Source organism: Perognathus longimembris, chromosome 2, assembly GCF_023159225.1.
Source record: "Perognathus longimembris pacificus isolate PPM17 chromosome 2, ASM2315922v1, whole genome shotgun sequence".
NCBI classification, from domain to species: domain Eukaryota; kingdom Metazoa; phylum Chordata; class Mammalia; order Rodentia; family Heteromyidae; genus Perognathus; species Perognathus longimembris.
In genome coordinates, this window is record NC_063162.1 from 104,865,117 (window position 1) to 104,882,661 (window position 17,545).

Consider the following 17,545-nt stretch of genomic DNA (forward strand, 5'->3'; position numbering starts at 1 on the left):
TCTTGCGCTGCACCTGATTGATGGACGGACGATGGAGAACATACCTTCCACTCACCTAGACTTAACTTTAACTCACTGGAAAGAAGTCAAGGAAATTGCCCACAATAATAGTGTGGGAGTTGTCTAAATTATGTGGTTAATTGGACTTTGATGTAAAAGAGAAAGTGAAATAAGTGAAATTGAAAGCAAAAGGGCCTAGGATGAGATTGAGTACTGAGGAGACTAGGTCTGGTGGTGAATTAGGAAAGAAAGTAAAAGTAAATCCAATCGGAAACTAGAAAAGATTGTGTTGCAGAAAAGGAAAAATTGCCTCTGTATCTCCTGACCATGACGGACAAAATGGGACAGATTCCCTTAGCCCCCTGGATTTATGTTTAGCTCATTGGAAAGATGTACAGGCGACAGCTCACAATCAGAGTGAGTGTCCGCAAAAAAAACTCTAGGGGACCCCCACCCAGCCTTCTTAAGCAGAAAATTATTTGGTGTGCTAAAATGTTTTGTTAAAACTATCAAGCCCTGGAAAATGAGGCTGGAGAATGCTAAAATCATTTATTAAAGGTTTTATTTTAAATTCTGGTTTTTGCAGGAGTAAGATTGGCAAAAATATCTCTTGGCACTGGAAAATGTACAGTCGATGTTTATTTTGCACGCTTTAAGATCTTTTGAATATGTATGTGTATGTGCATGTGTGAGTGTGAACATGTTCAAGACTGTAGTATGATGTAAAATTGAGTGAGTTTAAGTTTAAATCCAAATGGTCATCAAGTTTGGGCATTACCAAATGCTTTAAAGGATTATTGCATTGTTTTAAAGAGAAACTATAATTAAAAAATATTCCTTTAATTATGTAAAGGTTTATCACTGTTAAAAAAAAAACTGCTTGGGTTTCTCAGTCAGAGACCAATAAGAAAGGACAGAAGAAACCTAGGTTGGGCCTGTGTGCCTATCCTCAGGAGTGAGGGGTGATCTGGAAAAGGTGCAGTTTAGCCAGCCCACGTGGTGGCACAGGCCCTGGAGGGAATCCATGTGGTGTGACAGCCATAAGGGGGTGTCCATTCATGGTGGAAGAGGACAAGCCGGCACCAAGACAGTTCATCAAGCTCTGAGGAGTAGGATGAAGATAGGCTGTTGGGTAGGACAGGCCAATGGAAGCCTTTCTTTTATCTCTTTTGTTTCCAGGTGAACTTTGGAAACCTGGTGGTAAAAAATGAATGATTTGACTGGAATTTCTAAAACTGCCCCTTGAGAGAGACTAAGAATTGAAAAAAATTTTTAATAGTTAAAAAGTTTATCTGATGTGATTTGATTCCTGTGCTATTTTTGCAATTTGGATGTATTGAAAAAGCAAAGATGCTGAGACTGGAGTTCTTGTTTTGTAATTCTGGTGAACACTGTTAAAAGTACTTTTGTTACAACTGTTTTGGATATCAGTTTAATGATTCAGGTACTGAATTTTATGAGTATACTGTGATGTAATAGTAATTGTAATTCTTGCATTAAGGAAAAATTGCCATTTGAGTTCAAAGGTCTTGCAGTAACTGGGACCAAAGGAAACAAAAAAAAAAGAGAGAGAAAAAGAGGCTCTTTTAAAACAGGCAGCCCAGAGGCAAAGGGCAGCACCTGGTTTCAGAATGCCTGTAAGCTTCAAGAGTTTTTCCAGATAAAAGCTAAAGTGTTAAAGTGTTAAAAGTTAAAGTGTTAGTGTTAAAGCAGAGGTTAGTAAAAGGCTTTGAAAATCAAGAATGCATTTCTAGATAAAGAATTTGAGCAGCCAGAGCGCTAAAGAGTAAATATTAAAGACTTTAAATTAAAACGAAATGCATTTCAAGGTAAGAGATTTGGAAGTAAAACTTGTCCTAAATGTTTGTTTTAAGTTGGATAAGGAAAATTATGGCTACCAAAATGAGTTTTTAATTGCCATCCCAGTTTGTTTGTAGTTTTTTTGGTAACAATTTCCAGCAGGCCCACAGAGAAGGACAGATGATTCCTACAAATTTGTCAAGATCTAACATTGGCCCTTAATAAGTTCCAGGTAAGAGCATGCTTAAAAACTACTTCTATGTGGACCACCTTGTTGCTTTTAATTGGAGTAAAGTGGCCTCTTGTAAGACTCATTGATCTGAATCTGCAATTTGTGGCCAGCCCGGGCAGAGAAAGGTCACTGTGAGAGTCTTCATCTCTAGTTGACCAGCAAAGTGCTGGGAACAGAGTCGTGAGTCACTTTGAGGCTCAAAGTGGCAGAGTGCTAGCCTTGAGCTGGAGAGCTGAGGGACAGCACTCAGGCCCTGAGTCCAAGTCCAGTGACGGACCAAGGGAAATGCCAAAGGTGCATTTACACCAGCATGGAAAAGTCACTCCTGGGACAAAAGTGATGGAGCATCCAGAGGCAGTAAGGCACTGCTTGGATGGCAGGGATGGTGTCAGATCCTAGAGTCACTCCTGTTTGGCCTTTCAAAAGTTAATCAGAGCATGGAGGTCCTAGCATGTAAGCATGCCTTTTATTGCCTATGTCTATCTACTTTGTAACTGGACAGAAAGTTGCCAGTCATCTGTGATAGTGGGTAGTAAAGCTAAATTTGTTAAATGGGGGATAGTTTAAAAATTCCAACCCCCCGCATCTACTCAAAGCCCAGAATGGCAGTGAGAATTTTAAACTGATGCATCTGTTCAGGAAAGAAAGCTTGTAGACTTGAGATTGTGTCCTTATTGAGATCTGTTAACGGCCTGCAAAGGTAATTTAGGCACTGTTAGGTCATCAGAGATCAGTTTCCCCAGCCAGTCAGGAAAAAGCTTTTACAAACTAAAATGTTAAAAGGCTACACGGCGGTAGCCCAAAAGAAGTCTGTATAATTAAAAGTTAAATGTTAAATGTAATTTCTAGTCTGGAGTAAAGCTCCTAATGGACATCTGATCCTGCAGCCCCTTGGTAAAGTAGGCTAAGGTTCTATAGGTTTCTGGCTAGGAAAGGCCAACACCCCTGAGTCAGCTTGAAGAAGTTACAAAAGATGGATGATCTTTGCCCATCAGCTCCCCTTTAAAGATCAAGGCCCACAGAAATGAATCCAAGGGCCACTGCCTAAACCAGTGGGGTGTCAACCTGCAAGAGCCAGTGTAAAAGTAAGGATTGTCTTCAATTGTCACAGAATGCTCCAGTAAGTCACTGATGGTGTGAGGATGTAGATGTTGGTGTGAGTGGGGATGTGTTAAGTTTTATGAGACACAGCTTATAAAACACTATAAGAAAAGACTTCAGAAAGAGAATAGGGGGAACAAAATTGTTTCCTTTAGATTAAAAGGTTTTGGCATGTTAAAAGTGAGGAAGACAATCCCCAGAGAGTTTAAGTATGTAGCAAATGGTATCAGTATGTCTTAAAATTGGAACTTCTGAGTAAAGTTGGTATGTAATCAAATTGGTTATAATATAAATAGGGTCAGAATTGGGGATTTGGTGTAAAACTATGTTTATCTGTACCTGCATCTGCAGGACTAAGGGACTTGTGTGATGTCATCTAAATGTTAACCAGGAAGATCTCATGTATTTTTAACTGCTTGATTCCCTCGCTGAGATGGTTTTGTAGATAAAGCCTGGATTTGCTCATGTGTAGCCTTAGGATCAGGTTTGGGATCCCCTCCCATAATTCCTAACTTGCAATCACATTTGCTATGAGCTTTATCCCACCTCGGAGCCTTATAGCAGGTCCACCAAGAGATCTGGCCCAAGCTAAAGGCCCTTTATGAGACTGGACCTCCTCCTGAGCCACACCCGCTACCAACTGAGTAAAGCGCCACCAACAAGGGAACTTGAAACCACGTTGGGACCTTACATCCTGCTGCTGACAACTCCCACCACACTCAGGGTGGACAGAGTTGCCACCTGGATTCTCTTCACCCATGCCATCGAAATGACTAGAGCTGGTGGACCCATTCGCAGTAAGGAAGAACATTCTACCCTGGTGGCAGATTAGCCACAACAGAGGCTGTGTACCAAAAGATGGACTTGGCTAACTTTACCTTGCTAGGCCTGCTCTGTATGGTTGGTGCTTCAAACTTAGCCGTAGGAACCCATGATTGTGTTCCTGAATGCCAAAACCAAAAGAGGGGAATGAAGAGTGAAGGTAAATCTTACTTTGAGGCAGCAGTGACTCCATTTTGAAACCATAGCCATCTTGTTGTTTATGTTGGACTGTAAAAACTAGACTTGTTTGTGCTGAAACTGTTGAGCTGTAAATTCCTTAAACAAAGCTATCTTAAAGCCAGCCAGGCCCCACTCTGTGCCTGTAACCTTGGGCCTGCACAAGCTCTGAGAAATGGCCATGCTGGCCAAAGATAAACAGGCTCTGTGAGCCCACTCAGGCCACCAAATACTCCACCTAACAGGGCAGGTTGTCAGAACCCAGACAACCAAAGGACTGTTTTGGTAACTTCTGTCCACCCTGGAATGTTTTACCCCCGAGCCAATCAGAATTGTGCCCAAACCCCTAATCTTGCTTAAATTCCTGGTTGCTATAACTTTGTGGTTTTTGCCTTTTTAAACCCTGTAAGATTTCAGCTTAGGGTCCTCCTCCCTATCTCCGCTGTGTCAGTGAATGGGACAAGTCCCAAGCTGCAGCTTGCCTGAATAAAAGCCTTGCTTTTGCATTTCAGAATGTCTGGCTCTCGGTGGTCTTCTTGGAGGTCATCTTGCGACTTGGGGCTTAACAGTTCAAATCCAGCCTCGGCAGGAAAGTCTATGAGACTTTTATCTCCAATAAACTACCAAGAAAAAGCTGAAAGCAGTGTTCTGGCTTAAGTGGTAGAGCATTAGCCTTGAGTACAAAGAGGCTCAGGAACAGTGCCCAGGCCATGAGTTCAAGCCCCAGGACCAGCAAAAAAAAGAAAAAAAAAAAGAGGAGGAGGAGGAGGAGTGAGAAAAAGAAGAAATTTTAAATAAATACAAGCTGACTAAACATAAAAGAAACAAACAATGTAAAATGATAAAAAAAAACATGCTTTAAAAGATAAAATTGCAACTAGCCCTAAGTAAGCTTTTCACTGTGGGGGTAAATATCATGAATAAAAACACAAAGAAAGACACAGTATATAAAATGCATATTCTTACCAAAAGTGGGTCTTTAGTAGATGACTGTTGTAGAAATTGCATGCTTTTATCATCAATTCTGTAGACATCTAAAATAAATAAACAATTGAAATAAGCATCAGAAATAAGTAGAATCTATGGGCTGTATATGCCAAATCCACTAGAGAATGAGAACATCAATTGCTTCTGGGAGAGTAACTGGGCACCTAGGAGTAAAAACTGGATTGAAAGAACAATCTGTGTCCTACATCTTTAGGAATATTATTATGTATGCCATTATCTTTTGGAAAGTTAGAATCTACCTCCAGCTTTTGGGTGGGTAACTGGAAATGAGAATCTCACAGACATTCTTGTCTGGTCTGGCTTTGAACTGCAATCCTCAGATCTCATCCTCCAGAGCAGCGAGAATTGTAGAAATAAGGCACCAGTGCCTGACTAGGATTTAAAAATAAAACCCACCATAAATGTACACACTGCCTTATATATGAAACTGTAACTCCTCTGTATATCACTTTAACAACAAAGAAATGGAAAAAAATTGTCGAGAGAAAATTATGCTAAATGATGTAATATGCTATAATTAACTATATAATATATAACTATAAATTTGCCTCATACAATTATGTACAATAACATATCTCAAAGTAAGTGCTAGAGGAATCAGCTTCCTTATACATGCTGTCCTTAATACATCACTCAAGACTGACACAAATGTTTAACAGTTGTTGTCTGGGACTGGGAATATGGCCTGGTGGTAAAGTGCTTGCCACATATACATGAAGTCCTGGGTTCGATTCTTTAGCACCATATATATCCAGAAGTGGCTCTGTAGCTCAAGTGGTAGAGTGCTAGCCTTGAGCATAAAGAAGCCAGGGACAGTGCTCAGGCCCTGAGTTCAAGCCTCAGGACGAGAAAAAAAAAGAACAGTTGTCAATAAATACTTTCAATATCAACCAGTAAAGGATATACAATTAAGCAATATATACAATATGCAAACCCAAAAAAGTGCCCCTGAATAAAAGATTTAGCTATAGAAAGACTAAAAATATTCACTCCACCCTTTATAAAATATAATAGACCTTAATAACACTGCTGGAGAAAAAAAAAAAGGACAATCACTGATTGTCATGAGCTGATAAATTTTCAACTTTGATATATCAAATGTCATGCTTTTGACAGGTGCTGGTGGCTCATGCCTGTAATCCTAGCTACTTAGCAGGCTAATATCTAAGAATTGCAGCTCGAAGCCAGCTAGGTCAAGTAAGTCCTTTATTGCCAAGTAACCACCAAAAAGCTACAAGTAGAGCTAAGGCAAAGTAGTAGAGTGCCTTGAGTATAAAGGTAAGGCACTATCCCAATCCCTGAGTTCAAGCCTCAATACCAGGACCAAAAGAGAAACACAGGAAGAGAATTTCTAGATACACCTGATATAGCCCAAAAGAAAAACCAACAGAGAAAAGAATAAGGGATAATTATGAGATGTACCAGCCATCTTTCAATAAATAAGATACAAAGGGAAATAATGACAACAGTTGTCAATTACAAAAGAATTTAGATATAGAACAACTCTAAGTACAATGTTTGTCTATAAATTCTAATTTGGATAGAGTTAAATGTAAAAAGACATTTGAGATAACATAGGAAATAAAAATATGGAATATATTAATATAATTGGAGCCAGATTATATTCAGTAATCATTTCTACTTATACAAAACAATGACCCCACTCTTTGATTTTTAATTCTTGGATGATACATAAAGATGAAATCATATATAATAATGAGGTCCATTTTTTGACATATATACACACATTAACTAGTGTGTTATATGGTTAATTGGTTATCTTTATATGCATACCTCAATATACATATATCCTCATTTGTCATTTCTTTATGATGATGGCAATCTTCAATGTCCTTTCTTCTAGCTTTGTAAGATTATAGTTTGTAAGTATTTTCTCCCATTCTGTAGACTGTCTTTATATTCCGACAATTGTTTCCTTTGTTCTGCCCAAACATTTTAATTTAATGTAATCTTATTTATCTATTCTTGTTTTTATTTCCTGGGGTTTTGTCCAAAAATACCCTGCCCATATCAATGTCTTGAAGAACTTACCATGTTCTCTGCTGGTAGTTTCATAGCTCCATATTTAAGTTGACTTCATATTTGAGTTAAGTTTTGTAACTGGTGAGAGACAATGGCCTGGTTTCATTTTTCTGCATGTAAATATAAAAATTTCCCAGGACCATTTACTTTCTCCAGTGCATGTTCTGAGTATTTTTGTTGAAAATCAGTTGGCTACAGATTCTAGCCACTCTAGTTCTGTTTTATTGGTCTATATGTCTATTTTCATGTCAATATCATGATGCTTTGGTTACTACAGCTTTGTAGTATACTTTGAAGTCACGTTCCCTAATGATCCCTGCTTTGTTCCTCTTTGCTCAAAATGCCTCCCTAGTGTTTTCTATGACTCCATTCAAATTTTAGGATTTTTTTTTCTTCTTCTGTGAAGAGTATGATTGGTTTATCCATAGGGAATGCACTGAATCTTTAAATCACTTTAGGTAGAATGAAGATTTTGATAATTACTGACTTTTAAGACTTTGTTTTCTATAACTGCCTCCAACTCTTGGTTAAGTTTTTCTCTCTCAGTATTGAAACATTGCTTTCTTGCTGCTCACTATGCTTTCTTTTTTTTTTTTTTTTTTTTTTTTTTTTTGGCCAGTCCTGGGGCTTGGACTCTGGGCCTGAGCACTGTCCCTGGCTTCTTTTTGCTCAAGGCTAGCACTCTGCCACCTGAGCCACAGCGCCACTTCTGGCCATTTTCTGTATATGTGGTGCTGGGGAATCGAACCCAGGGCCTCATGTATATGAGGCAGGCACTCTTGCCACTAGGCCATATCCCCAGCCCCTCACTATGCTTTCTTAAAACAATTATCTTAAAACATCTCTAAGAATTAAAAAAAAAAATCTCTAAGAGTTCTCCATTCTGATTTCTATCTTATCTTTCCAGAATTTTACTAGGTCATTTCATGGTTTCCTAGAAGTTCTTGATGTTTGTTAGTGTGAGATATTCTCTGGGCATTGAAGGCTTAAGCATTTATTACAGACTGGATTTGTTTCACTTGTCTTTCTAGAAATCCTAAGCGGACTGATTATTTTCTGCGTGCAGTCAATTCTGTTATTTCATTCTTGAATGGTGCCCAGATGTGAATGCACTAGGAGTCCTGTTGGTGCCGTTATAGAGAGCAAACTAAGCCTGAAATAGAGTCCAAAATACATTGCTGCTATGTTGCAAAAAAAAAAAAAGCACCAAGGAAGTAACCAGAGAGAGTGGTTTGTCCGCACAAGACTCTTCTTGGCTAAGGAAGGCCTAGATGCCTCATTCATGGTTACCAGCCTTCAGCCAGGCAGGCTGTCCAACTATGGGCAGACACACCATCTGGACAAATTCCTGTATCAAACCTGGGGCCACCAGAACCACAGAGCTGACACACTTGAGCCCACCACATGCCAAAACAAGAACAACAATGGCTTTCACTGTGGCAGACCTAATTATGTGGTCTCAAGCCCGAGGCCGACTTAAACTCTGTCTGTGTCTGTCTCTGCCTCTCTCATCCTCCTCCTTCCCTCCCCTGAGAGATATATTTCTGAATACTGGGCTGATTGCAGGAGAGGGGTGATTTGAGCAACTGTTCTCTTCTTCTCTTCCTCCCTTCTTCAGTACGTTTCTCATTTCGCTATTCTAGAAGCAGGCACTATGAAATCTCCCCAGTTTGCCTAGCTTTGGGAAGGAAGTTTCAAGTGTGAACAGCTGTTCCACTTGGTAGGCCTTTGAGGGGCCAACCCCCAGAGGCTCTTATTCAGTCACCATCTTGCTCTGCCCTTGGCACTGAACTTATTCTCTAAAAACATCACTTCCTGTCACAGATGCATGCTTAAGTATTTATTGGGAAAATAATGTAATATCTTGGATTTTCTTTTTAATACCTCAGCTAAAAAAAGGTAAAAGGGGAGATTAATTAACAGCAGGGACAAAGATCAATTGTTATTTCAGATAGATGGAGAGAGATAATTGTGGTTTTCTCTCTTACTTTTTGTGTTACATTTCAACTTTTCCATAATAAAAGGATTTTTAAATGTTTCATAGGCCATTACTTGTAATTAATAAGTTTATTTCCTAAGGAGTCCAAGCCCCAGGACAGGCAAAAAAAAAATTTTTTTTAGAAAGAAAGAAAAGAGAGAGAAAAAAAAGAATGAGGAACAAAAAAGGTCTATGAGCATGTATGTTATTCGTTCACTTTTTTTCTAGATACCTCCTATTCAAATAATCTGACTTCAGACCTTCCATAAAATCTAAAATCTACTTGAGAATTTCCACCAAAACTTAAGATATGTATTTTAGCATGCTTAGTAACTAATAATTACCAGCTGATCATCCAGCCCAAAAAGTTGTTCCATGTAAGTTTCAGATAATCTTCTAATTTTTGGTTGCATTGATGGCTCAATGCACATATCCCTGTAACAAAACCATAAAATGATGTCAAAATTAATTTCACAATAATTTGATAATTAAGTCAGTGGTTCTTCTGGGTGACATAGAAAGGAGGAGAGAAAAAGGACATGTCCCCTTAAGAGAAGCAGGCAGGTCCAAATCACCAGGAGGATTTTTTTGAATGCTATGCATCCAAGACTTGGCTGAGTCCCTCAAGAAGGTTGTACTTCCTTTCTCCACTACTCAACTTAAAATAATCTGGCCTATGGTCTCATGTTACTGGTGAGAGTAGCATGTATTTCACAGTTGAGAACCAGTGAGCATGTATGGTATGTTATCTATATTTGTCTTTAGGACCTAACAACCTACAGAAGGATTACTAATAATCTGAAATTGGACACAGCCACTGGGAAGATGTTATTTTGATACTATGAGTGAGTATTTTGACTTCAGAGTGTTTCCCTATCATAAACTAACACAATACTTACCATAAAACACTTTCAGGACCATTTTCAATGATAAACTTGAGCTTTTCTTCTAAGTATCTTAGTGGGTCATCAGGACGTGTAATAAGTATACCACATAACAGAGCCTAGAGAACAAAGGAAACCAAGTCAGTGTTTCTGAATTAGCATGTTCTGTCTCTGCTTTCCCAAACAATTAAAAAGTCAAACAATATGAGAATTTTAAGGCAAACCTACTTTTTACGTTTTTATTCAATGGTGGTAATTGGACATAGTTTGCTAAAGTCAAATAAAAAGTATATCTGCCTCTTCATGAAATTCCAACAGAAATGACACAATAGAGTCATTGCATAGTATTTTGCACATGAAAAGTAAAATCTTGGCATGAATTTGAAGACATAATTATGATGCTTTACATAAGTAGTTTCTACTCTTCAGTATGAGGGGGGAAATTCTAGGTAAAAAATCCCTCAGGCCCAACCACAAAATTTATTGAGAAAAGTGGTTTTGGATCTCTGGTGTGGCTCAGTGGGAAAGTGCTGAACTTAAATTTCTCAAGCCCTGGGTTCAATTCTCTGCACTGAAAAATAAAATTTATTGTGACTGAATTTTATCAAAGTTTTTATCAAATTTTATATTCTTTATGTTGTTGATGATGATCCTACGGCTTGAACTCAGGGCAATCTCCCTGAGCTCTTTTCTTGAAGGTTAGTGCTCTACCACTTTAAGCCACAGCTCTACATCTGGGTTTTCTGGTGGTTGAATGGAGATAAAAGTCTCATAGACTTTCTTGCCCAAGCTGGCTTTGAACCTCAGATTTCAGCCTCCTGAGTAGCCTAGGATTATCAGTGTGAGCCAAAAGCCCCAGGCTGTACTTATACTCTTATATAATTTGATTATACAAATTGCATATATGTTTTCCTGCACAACACACAGATTATATTTATGGGGAATATTGAAGTTCAGTGCATGTAAGTTGCAAACAAATAACTTAATGGATCAATACTAATATTTAAGTTGCATATGTGGATTGGAGAAACCTGCTGTTGTGTTGTTTACTTCTGTCCAGTCTTCAAAGATATATAGAATTACTAAACATTTCTCCATTTCAGACACAGACAAAGGTTTATAGGTCATAACCTACAGAAACCACCTGGAAACCTCCTAGGAACTTCTTAGGTTCTTCTACCTAGAAATTACACCTGCTGGCTTCCTCCTGCTCCTCTCCTTTGGGAATAAAATATCTCATTCTGTGAGTTAGGCAGAGCAGTTCTTCGCATCTCTATGGGCCAGGTGTCAGCAGACCTAAGCACGGGTACTTTATCAGTTTTCACAATGTCCTTGGGAAGGAAAGGAGGAAGGGAGTTTCAAAGATGTAGAAGGAGGGGGAGGAGAAAGAGAAGTAGGAAAAAAAGAAAGAAAAGGAAGAGGAGGAGGGAGGGAGGCAGGGAAGCAAGGAAACCAAGAGAGAAGCAAAGAAATGTGGAGAAAAAGAAGAGGAAAGAGAACCAAAAAAGGAAGAGAGAGGGAGAAATCTCCTAACTGAATCCTGAATAATACAATTTATCACTTTGCAAGAACTCTGACCTCTCAGTGTGCAGCCTGCAGGTTGGGAATTCACCTCTTAAGACAATGGCAAAATGTCTTAGTTGAGACATCAGATCCTTCTTCAGCTCTACCTCTTGACCTGGCCTCATCCTAGCTGCTCTCAAGAATGGCTCCATCATTTGCAGATTGATTTCTTTTTCTCCCAAACAAAGAGTACAGAGATGCACAGAACCACAGTGGTTCTCACCATAGTTGCAAGCTGGATTTGGAAAAACTGCCTATTGCCTAAAAGGCAGCCAGGGTGGGTCCTACCTGGAAGCTACAGAGAGGCTGATCCCTTCTACTCCAACAGCATCCTGTGTCATCCTTCAGCACTGATGTAAAGCCCAGCTGCTATCTGGCGCTAGGACCCTGGATTTCTATGCTCACCACTCCATCTTATTCTGGCACTCTGTGTACATTTACATTTGAATCACCTCAGTCTCTGAAAATGGAGCCTGGGAATCTGCATTCTGGTATGCTTGCTCAAGGTGATTCCTATGCTCATGGAAGTCTGAGGACTACTGCCTTACAGGGAATTTTAAGGAAGTTGGGATCTGCCTAATGAGTATCAGAAACTGTAGATTTCTTGATATGTCCAGTCTTCCAAGATAAGAAAACTAGTTTTCTTTTGAAATAGGATCCTTTCCCTATGTTGCCCATGCTGGCCTCATAGCACTTCAGGAATGTGCCCTAGGGCCCAGCATTTGCAACTCTAACAGATTAGGTACAGCAATTAATCCTTTAAAAAAAAAATACCTAGGCTGTGCATGGTGGTTTATACCTATAATCTCAGCTATGCAGGAGGCAAAGATAGCAGGATCATAATCTAAGAGAAGCATGGGGGGGGGGAGCAGCTGGGACGTTACAAATTCCATTCTGTAGCAGAATGGGCTGAAGCATGGCTTAAATTGTGGAACACCTGCAAGAGTAAGCTGGAGGCCCTGAGTTTAATCCCAGTACTAAATCCATACAAAAAAGGCAGAGCCTAAAGTACATAATTTTAAAGTACATATTAACAACTTAATCTTAAAACAAAGTATGAAATCTTATCACAAAATCAGGGGAAAGCTGGGGATGTGGCTTAGTGGTAGAGTGCTTGCCTAGCATGCATGAAACACTGGATTTGATTCCTCAGTATCACATGCACAGAAAAGGCCGGAAGTGGTTCTGTGGCTCAAGTGGTAGAGTGCTAGCTAGCCTTGGGCACAGAGAGGCTCAGGGACAGTGCCCAGGCCCTGAGTTCAAGCCCCAGGACTGCCAAAAGACAAAAAAAAAAAAAAAAAAAAAGAGAGAGAAGAAAAAAGAAACAAGTTTGTCTTTCAAATCATGATTTGTACTACAAGTCTGCCCTCTGCTGGGAAGACCTAGTTTGCAAATTCTTTTCTCTTTAGTGGACAACAAACTGAAATCTGATATTACAATTTGAAGAGCACTTGCATTTTAAGTTGTGTATATTAATTATACACAGTAGTGGGTATGTTATGATATTATCATATATTCATGTGATACATTGATTCCCCCGCACCCCCGTTCTCCTTCCTTGAAGAACACTTTTCTCACTAAGTACATCTGCTTAATTTTTTTGTGGACATTATAGTCATCATATGTAGCTCATCTCTGGTACCTGTGGACAGAATTTGTCTTGTTGGCTTCTGTCTGGTAGAAAACATAGGGAATATATATATATATACACATACATATGTATATATATATTTAGGATATGCTATTTAAAAATCTGCACATCTTAATAACTTCCTTGAAAACACAAATGCCACCAGGTGCTGGTGGCTCGTGCCTGTAATCCTAGCTACTCAGAAGGCTGAGATCTAAAGCCAGCCATGCAGGAAAGTCTGTGAAACTCAACTCCAATTACCACCATAAAAGCCAGACATGGAACTGTAGCTCAAGTAGTAGAGCTTGGAGCAACAAACATGTAGGGACAGCACTCAAGCCCTGAGTTAAAGCCCTAGGATCCGAACTCATTCTCCCTCTCGCTCTCTCGCTCTCTCACTCTCTCGCTCTCTCACTCTATCTTTCTGCCTGGCTGCCTGCTTGCCTGTCTGTGTATCTATATGAGAAATGATAAATATATACACAAATGCCTTTTAGAAATATCTCTGAGGGCTGGGAATATGGCATAGTGGTAAAAATGCTCACCTTGAAATATCTCTGAAGATGGGCAAAGGTTAAGATAGTCCCACTGAGATGGAAAAAGTCCCTTATACTGGGCTAGGTAGCACATGTCCATAATCCAAACTGACAGAAACTGAAGCCAATATGAGTTCCAAGCCAGCTTGAGATATGTGTGTGTGTGTGTGTGTGTGTGTGTGTGTGTGTGTGTTTATATGTATCTATGTACTCATATCTCAAAAGTGTCCATGGGCTGGGAATGTAGTGATAGATGCCTTGGTACCACATAAACAGAAAAGGCCAGAAGCAGCACTGTGGCTCAAGTGGTAGAGTACTAGCCTTAAGCAAAGCAAGCTCAGGGACAGTGCTCAGGCCCTGGGTTCAAGTCCCAGGACTGGCAAAAAAAAGTTGGAATTTATCTAAGCTTTTGTTTAAGATGATTGTTGTGATTTCAAAAGTGAGTCTAAAACTTGTGTAGTCAATCATCATGATTCTGTAATGAAACACCTCTTTCTTCGCGGTCCATGTGCTCAGCTTTACAGCAAGCCAGTCTTTTCTGTCCTAACTTCTGTCAGAAATACATAATGAATATTATGAGGGTGAAGTGTCAGAAGACAGTAAAATTACTCAATTTTCCTACAATTCCAAGTGTAAACTTTGAGTATCAACACTTGATTTTTTAAACTGAAAATGTCTAATGTATCCTTATAAAGAGTAAATATTTCACTGCCAAATTTCTAATATCCAACCATTTGGTTCATTTATTTCATATAAAAACCTTAACTGTAAAAAACATTGGACTTGTCAGTCACTGGTGGCTCACACTTGTAATTCCTAACTATTTAGGACGCTGAGATCTGAGGATCGCGGTTCAAAGTCAGCGCAGGCAGGAAAGTCCATGAGACTCTTATCTCCAATTAACCACCAGAAAACTCGACGTGGCACTGTGGCTCAAAGTGGTAGAATGCTTCAGCCTTAAGCTGAAGTGCTCAAGGACAGGGCCCAGACCCAGAGCCGAAGAGCTCAAACAGTGCGCAGGCTCAGAGTTCAAGTCCCACGACCACGACCAACAACAACAAAAAATACTGGACTTACTAGAGATAGTAGCACATGCCTATAATCCAAGTACAGCACTCAGTTCAAAACCAGCTTGGGCTGACATAGAAAAACAGGGCCAGTAAGGTCGCTTACTGGTAAAACACTTGTCTAGCATACCAAAAGCTATGGCTTTGATCTATAGCATCAAAAACTTGGTTACACAGTCCAATAAAGGCTTTCCTATATATCTATGCTTATATCCTATTTTCTATGCTGGTATCTAGATTGCAAGAATGAGGTTATATTCTGACGACATATGATGGAAAAGACTGGCTTGCTGCAAAGCTGAGCACATGGACCGCGAAGAAAGAGGTGTTTCATTACAGAATCATGATGATTGACTACACAAGTTTCAGACTCACTTTTGAAATCACAACAATCATCTTAAACAAAAGCTTAGATAAATTCCAAAAACACAATCCCAATAAAAAGCGGATTGTTCTTGTATGTACAGGATCAAGGTAAAGAGAGAAAAAAGATGTACATGTAAGTACGAAAACTAGCTTCTTTTCCATACTGCTACACAGATACCTGGTATCTTATAAAGAACAGATAGTCCTTTCATTTCTTATAGTTATGGAGGCTGGTAAGTTCAAGGTCATGTGGCAAGATTTGGTAAGGTATTTCTTGCTGAAGTATCCCTTAGTGAAAGGGCACACACAAGAGAAAGAATGAGAATGAACTTCACCTACAACCAGGAACCCACTCTGAAGACAACCAATTCACTCTGGCAATAACAGCATGAATCCATTTGCAAGGGCAGAGGCTTCATGAACCAATTACATTATAAAGACTTTACCTCTCAACTCCATTACACTTTGGAGGAACACATCCAAATCATAGCAGAAGCTTCTGAAGTGACTTTAACTCTAGCCAAGCACATACAAGTGTGCAGGAGAGAGCTTGAGCAAAAACAACCTGTTGCTTCCTATAATTGTAAGAGGCAATAATAAAATGGTTTTATTTTAAGCCAGTAAACGTTATGGATTAGTATGCAGTACGTACCTGCACCAATGATGAGCAAAGGAATCAACAGTGGATAAAGGGATATAGATATAAGAGTACAGAAACAGTTAAATGGATATACTGGTTGTCAGTGAAGTTGCAGAAGTGATAGAGTAGCTCTAGAGTGAGTGAGCTGGCAGGTTGCACGGGGATGAAGAAATGGTGTTGGAGATGGCGAGGTGGCACAGCAATTTGGATAAAACAAATGCAAATAAGACTGCAGGAATGGAAGACTACAAAAGGCCAGAGAAAAGATAGCTTGAAGAAAGGTCAAGGGCATGAATGGAACTTCCCTGTGTAGATATAAAAACACAAAGAATGGTAGGAGTAGAGATGAAAAAAAAAAAAAGAAAGTGGTAAACCAGGTGCTGAAGTTACCAATGAAACACAAAGAGTAAACAAAGGCTTATATATAATAATACTCAATCTGATGTTATAAACTTTAAAAAATCTGAGGCTTCAGAACAAGGGGAAAGACACATGGCTTGGAAGTAGTAATAGAGAGACAAGCAGGACAACTACCCCATCACTAGATCTGAGACAAACTGAAGAGTGAAATCATCTCCACAAGACTGCACTTCTAAGGAGAATGTGGAAAGACACTAGAGTCTGAGAATCCTACTAAAAACAAAAGCAAAAAACTCAAACAACCCAAAAAGCAGTTTTCTTTAAAATTAGGTTTAAAATTGGTATTGGCAAATGACATTTCAGGATGGGAGACTGGTCCGCAGAAATCTGGTAAGTCCACAGAGCTCTGTCCCCTGGACACATTTGCCAATTCTGGAACTGGAACAAGGGGTGGGCTGGATCCAGGAGAGGAGCTCTACCAGTGGACAGAGAAAGAGCTGGCTTTTGGTGGTACGTGGAGCTCAGATGACAGACTAGAAATGAGAGAGGCCTGAAATGTGGCTACTTTCTCCCAGAAGACATCTGCAGGATTCTGGAAGTGTTCAGGAAGGGCAGGAAGCTGGGCTCTGAGCAATGACTCCTAAAAGATAGAGTGAGTCACAGCTGCAGGAAGAGTCGGTCTCAGGATACAATCAACCTAGCCCTCAACTTTTGATAGAATACAAAGCTGGAGCTGGGGAAGAAAACTAAATAGCTGAGCTCAAAAACATATGAAAACTGGGCATTAACTTAATGATTGCTACAATAACAACAACTTAAAAATCTAGAGAAAAAAAAACTGTGAAGGGTAAAATTGAATCACTTGCAGTCTTTCAGAATGAGGAGACTTGAAGTCCCGATAGTTTCTCAATCTTAAACCCAGGAAGAGCTTTGCCCAAGAAATGGGACAAGCCAAATGTGGACTGAGTCTAAATGTCTACAGTGCAGCCTCAACTCAGATCAATTGAGATAGAGATCAGATCAGATCAGATCAGATCAGATAGAGATCACTGGTGCTTCACTCTGTACAAAGGAAATCCAGGAGACAAGGTTTACCTCTGTAATCCTAGCTACTTAAAAGACTGAGATCTGGAGGATGAAAGTTTGAAGTGAGGCTGGGCATAAAAATCCTTGAGACTCTATTTCCAAAATAAATAGCAAAGAGGTGGAAGCATGGCTCAAGTGATCAGAGCAAAAATCAAGTAAGCAAGTGAAGCAAGTTCAAGGGTCTGAGTTCAGATTCTAATGCTGGGAGCAAAGAAAAGAAAGAAATTGTGAATTGTCTGCTCTTCTTTTTAG